This window comes from Canis lupus, chromosome 30 (genome assembly GCF_011100685.1).
Source record: "Canis lupus familiaris isolate Mischka breed German Shepherd chromosome 30, alternate assembly UU_Cfam_GSD_1.0, whole genome shotgun sequence".
NCBI lineage: Eukaryota > Metazoa > Chordata > Mammalia > Carnivora > Canidae > Canis > Canis lupus.
The window spans coordinates 37,380,587-37,386,326 of NC_049251.1; the positions used below are offsets into that span (position 1 = coordinate 37,380,587).

The window sequence follows — 5,740 nt, forward strand, 5'->3', positions numbered from 1 at the left end:
AAAAGGAGAAGATCTTATTCTGAGATTGTTACCCACCTAGAAACTTTTCTTCTCCATGGCTGACCCTATCTGGTAAGTTCCACCTGAACACCGATAGCAGAGGGTGTGGGCCTAGGATGGCCTCTTGGGAAGCTGTTTATAGAAAGATTTCCACTTAACTTCCTTTTAGCTCTCCTTGTATCTCTTCTCTCCTCCCCTGACAACTCGTGGGCTCTGCTGGGCACACCAGCTCTCTCCTCAGCTACAGGCCTTTCTTACTTACTCTGGACAGTGGACTCACTCTCTGTCTCATCTATCAATAGCTTCTCTCTACTTAACTCTTTTCCAGAAATCTTAGAAAGGCCCTTACTTGGTGATGGTCCACTCTCATTCTCTTTGCTGCATTAGGTTATTTTACTTTTATTATAGTTTTAATGGAGTTTTAGGAGGGAGAGAAGACAAATATGTGTGTTTAATCTACCATCTTTGCTAGCATTTTATTTTCAATTTTCCATCTGTCTTCATAAATGAGACTGTTCTAATCATTCTTCTTTTCTCTGTGTGACCTTTCTTTGGTTTGGGGTTCAGGCTTGCAGTACATTTAAAAAATGATTGGCTCACATTCCAGGTGTTTCCACATTTGGGGATAGTTTAAATTCATCCAAACATTGGTCCAAGGGCTGTTGCATCACTGTGACCTGGGACTGTTTTTTTAAGAATAGATCTACTAAAAAAAAAAAAAAAAAAAAAAAAAAAAAAAAAAAAAGAATAGATCTACTTATCTTTGTACCAATACAAGAGAAATATGAAATAATATACATAAATTGTTAACATAGGTTAACTCCAGAAGCAGTGGGAGAGAAATGGGGAGACTTAATTTTTATTTTATACATGTCTTTATTGTTGGATTTTTTTTTTTTTTTTTACAACCACTATACATGACTTTTGAAAAAAATCTTAATGGAAAAAAGATTCCCAGAGCAAACTTTGGAGACTAGTTCATGGAGTCTGGAAAGCCAGGAAATCTATATATGTATTTTAAAATGTACTCAGGTAATTCTAATATACCTTCATATAAAAACCTATGGGCCTGGGCAGCCTGGGTGGCTCAGCGGTTTAGTGCCTGCCTTTGGCCCAGGGCGTGGTCCTGGAGACCTGGGATCGCGCGCCATGTCGGGCTCCCTGCATGGAGCCTGCTTCCCCCTCTGCCTGTGTCTTTGCCTCTCTCTCTCTCTCTCTGTGTGTGTGTGTGTCTCATGAATAAATAAATTCAAAAAACAAAAGCAAAAAGCAAAAACAAAAAAAAAAACAAAAAAACCTATGAGCCTGAGATTTAGAGGAAGAAGGCAAGTAAAGGAAAGGTAGCTCTTTGACTTCTTCTTTTTCAGTATTATCTATTTGTCTAGTTTCTCTGCCTCTTCTTGGGCCTTTTGGTACCATATGTATATCCTTGGATCACCTATTGTTTTAAATTTATTCATGAAAAATTATATCTACTAATTTCTTACTACTCTCACAATCACTTTTTTTTTTAAGAGAGAGAGAGAGAGAGAGGGAGGGAGGGAGGGAGGGAGGGAGAGAGATAGGGAGCTAGAGCCAATGGGGGACAGAGGGAGAGGGAGAGAGAGAATCCTAAGCAGGCTCCATGCTCAGTGTGGAGCCTGGCTCAGGTCTTGGTCTCACGACCCAAGATCATGACCTGAGATGAAACCAAGAGTCCTATGCTTAACGGACTGAGCCAGCTGGGCACCTTTATAGGCTTTCTTTACAAACATCCAGAACATAGTTTTCTCATCCATCTTTTCAAGATGTCCCATGGGGGATTGGGCATGGAGCTGCGTGGAGCAGAGTTAGGACCAGGGCTGCACCTGGTAGAGAGACTCTGGGGCTTAGTCAGGCCAGGCCAATCCAATGGTTTCAGAGGCTCCATAGAGTACAGCAGGAGGGGGCCTTGGCATCCCCAGTATGAACCCTTATCTTTATTGTGACTGACCCAAAAGCTGACCAGATGGGGGTCAGGTGGGGAAGAAGGGCTCAGCCCCACCAGATGATGCTGGGCTGAAGGGGCCAGCCCCTGTGAGGGGGTACCTTCAGGAATTGAGGCAACCTTTGCCCCGGTGGTCAGTCTATGGGATACTGGAAGATAGTGGTTCTCATGGATTCAGCCCTGCAGCTTGGCGCCTTGGCTCTCTTTTCCAACCAGTCTTCCAGATGGCCCTTAGGGAGCTCTGTGACATCTAGTGGCCACTCCCTGGCCCGCCTCTCCTCCTCCACCTGGATACTCAGCTCCTGCAGGTCTGTCGCTGACATGTGGGAAAGTTTGCAGTTGGAGGCAGAGTCACACTGGCCTGTCAGTAGAAATTACCTGTAGGGCCACTCATTCTGTTCATTAGCAAGATGGCAGCTGCATCTTGGAACATGTCATACCAGACCTTCCTGGCCTTCAGGTGCTGCAGGAGCTTCCTGTGGTTGGGGAGGTTGTCCTGGAAAGAGCTGTTGCAGTAGTCAAAGAACTAATGCTACCCGGGGGCCACCTAGCTCTGCAGGGCACAAGAGCTCTGAGCTCCTCCTCCTTCTGTGCCCTCCAACCTTCTTTATCTTTCATTTTAACCCTTTTTCTTATTCTTCTTTGTGGCTTTTCTATTAAAACATTTTTATTGTAAAATATACATAATGTAAAAATTGCCATTTTAACCATTTTTAAGTTTGCAATGCAGTGGCATTTAGGAACATTCACAATGTTGTGCAACCATCACCACCATCTATTTCTGGAATTTTTCATCATCCTGAACATAAACTGTGTACTGTTAACCTTAAAAATAAAACTGCCAGCCCGTTTTACCAGCAAAAAATGTTTTTTTTTTTTTCTTTTTTTTTCAGGAATAGCAGAGAATTGCAATCTGGAACAAGAAAGCTACAGCAAAAATCATAGGCAAGCCCAGAGAACAGAGGAGAAGAACACTCCTTTATAGAGGAAAGCAGAAAGTTGGGAAAGGTGTCATAAACAAAGAGTCCACTGAAGTAAACAAGGATTTGGAACCATAGTGGCTTCTCATTGGCTGGGCTGTTGCTGAGGGGAAGACCCTTTTCTCCTCCTGCCAGGATAGTAAAGTAGTGTGGAGACGCAAGGTGCATCTCTTCCTCTTAGATTTACAATGGATGATGAATGCTAGAGTGTGAGAGCTCCCCCTGCCAGCCTCCCAATTCCCTTTTAGTGAAGTTTCCTGTCATTAATTTTCACAGTGCCCATTAAACAATATCTTTTCATTCTTTCCCCCAAGCCCCCCATAACCTCTAAACTACTTCCTGCCTCTATGAATTTGCCTATTCTGGGTACCACATATGAATGGAGCATACAATATTTGTCCTTGTCTGGCTTATTTCTTTGAGCATAATGTTTTCAAGGGTCATACATGTTGTATCAGAATTTCATTCTTTTTAAAGGCTGAATAATACTCCATTGTATGTATACACCACATTTTGTTTATCCGTTCCTCTGTTGATGGGCATTTGGGTTATTTCTATCTTTTGGCTTTTGTCAATAATGCTACATGAAGATTAGTTAGTGTACAAGTATCTATGTCAGTCCTTGCTTTCAATTCTTTTGGGTGTGTACCTAGAAGTAGTATTCCTGAACCTCATGGTATCTTATGTTCAACTTTTTTTGGGCCATTTTCTACAGCAGATGTACCATTTTGCATTCCTATCAGCAATGTACAACGTTTCCGATTTCTCCACACCCTCACCAACACTAGTTATTTTCTGGTTTCTTTGTTTTTAATTGTAGTCATCCTAATGGGTGTGAAGTAGTCTCATTGTATTTTGATTTGCATTTTTCTAATAGGTAGTGATTTTGAACATCTTTTCCTGTGCTTCAGTTTGGCCATTTGTTTATCTTCTTTGCAGAAAGTTCTATTCAAGTCTTTTGCCCAATTTTAAAGTGGGATTTTGGTTTTTTGTTCAGTTGTAAGAGTTTTTCTATTTTTTACTGGTCTAACTTATTATTCTGTCTCTCCTGAATTCCTAAGAGGCATACAGGGGATCTTCTCTATTTGTGCTATCCCATATGGTAGCTACTAGCCACATGTGACTACTGAAATTTAAACTTTAGCTGCTTAAAATTAAATAAAATAAAAAATGTGATTCTTCGGGGCATCTCAGCTTGTCAATAGTCACATGTGGCTAGTGGCTACTGTATGGTACAGCACAGAATGGACATTTTTGTCATCACAAAAAGTTTTATGAGGCAACATTGTTCTAGACCTACCTTCCACATCTCTTATATTTTTCTCTAATATTTTGCATCTCCATTTTTTCTGTCTTATATCTGGTCTTCTTCCTGAGAGATGCCCTTGACTTTATCATTCACACCTTGAATTGGTCTTCAGTTGTGCCCAATTACATTATTGACCTCCAATATTTAATTTTAAATCTTATTTGGCAATTATAGTTTTACTAATGTCAATAGTTTCTTTTGTTTTCTGATGCTCCTTTTCATAGGAGCATATTCTTATAGATGCCGTTTGCTTTTGATTAACTACTAGGACACTAATTCACTTAAATATTTTTTTTTTTTTTTTTAATGTTCTCTGTCTCCTGAATTAGCTTTGTTTCCTCCAGGGTCGAATGTCCTAATTATTCATCTTTGTTCCTCTCTTCCATGCCATTGGTTTTCCTAATGTCTAGTGATTCTTAATTGTACATTTATAGTTTCTGACTAGAAGACTAGGTTGATATATAGTTCATATTTGTTATCTTAACAACTGAAGCTCAATTTCCACAACTGGGATCACTCCTTGATTGCAGCATTGATGGAAGGCTCTAGGTTGGGAACAGTCAGATAAGCTACCACGGTTAAAACAAAGGGAAGGCTTTATTCTGGAGGTAAGTATGTCATTTCAATCATGGGTGAGCTACATTCTCTTATTCTCTTTTTCTTTTCCTCCATTTATATTGTGAATATACAGAATTATCTTGGGCTTAATTTGATTCTCTGGTCTTAAGAACTGACTAGGAGTTCCCTTCAGGCAGGTTCCTCAATTTGATTAGAAAGTGGTAATCATGGCTCTATCCTGGGGCAAAACACTGCAACCAGCTGCTCTATATATAGAGAGGGGCTCAATTCCAGGGCAGACCTTTAATTAGCTACTCCACGGTTCACTTGTGCTCCTTGCCCTTGCTGACTCCTTGAAGCTCTTTAAGAAAATTCATCTCTAGGTTATGTTTCAGATTTCTGCTACTTTTGTTTGTTTAGAATATGAGTTTCTCTGCTGTGCTTTCTCTGTCAATTGAATGCCATCAGCCATCTTCATTAATTGACCTTTGTTTTTGTGGACCTCTGGTGTGTTAGACTGAATTAATCCTCAGTTTATAGTAATCAATTAACATTCTTCCATCGTCATCATCATCATTATTACCATTATTATTACTTATTTGGTCATCATGCACCATTCTCAACTTCTTTACAGGGCAAATGTATTTTTGCATCATGTATGTTTGCGTTTTTAACTGATATAAATAGTACTAAAAGATTTATTTTCTTTTTTCAGTCATTGTTATTTTAAATATATATCTATGACATTCTATAAATATCCAACTAATGCTTTAGGATGCAGCTGATATTCCTTTATAATCCTCCACTACATTTTAAATTTATTCTCTGGTGTTGGATACCTCAGTTACCTCAAACTCTCCACTCTCACAAACACTTGGGAGGGATTTCTATTTGCCCATGTGTTTCAACACTTGCTGTTTCACTACT

The 5,740-nt window shown here is 39.7% G+C and overlaps 1 pseudogene; it reads right to left on the reverse strand.

Moving 5' to 3' along the window:
• Positions 1-2,013: 2,013 nt before the first annotated feature.
• Positions 2,014-4,255, reverse strand: LOC102154827 (annotated as a pseudogene).
• Positions 4,256-5,740: the final 1,485 nt, after the last annotated feature.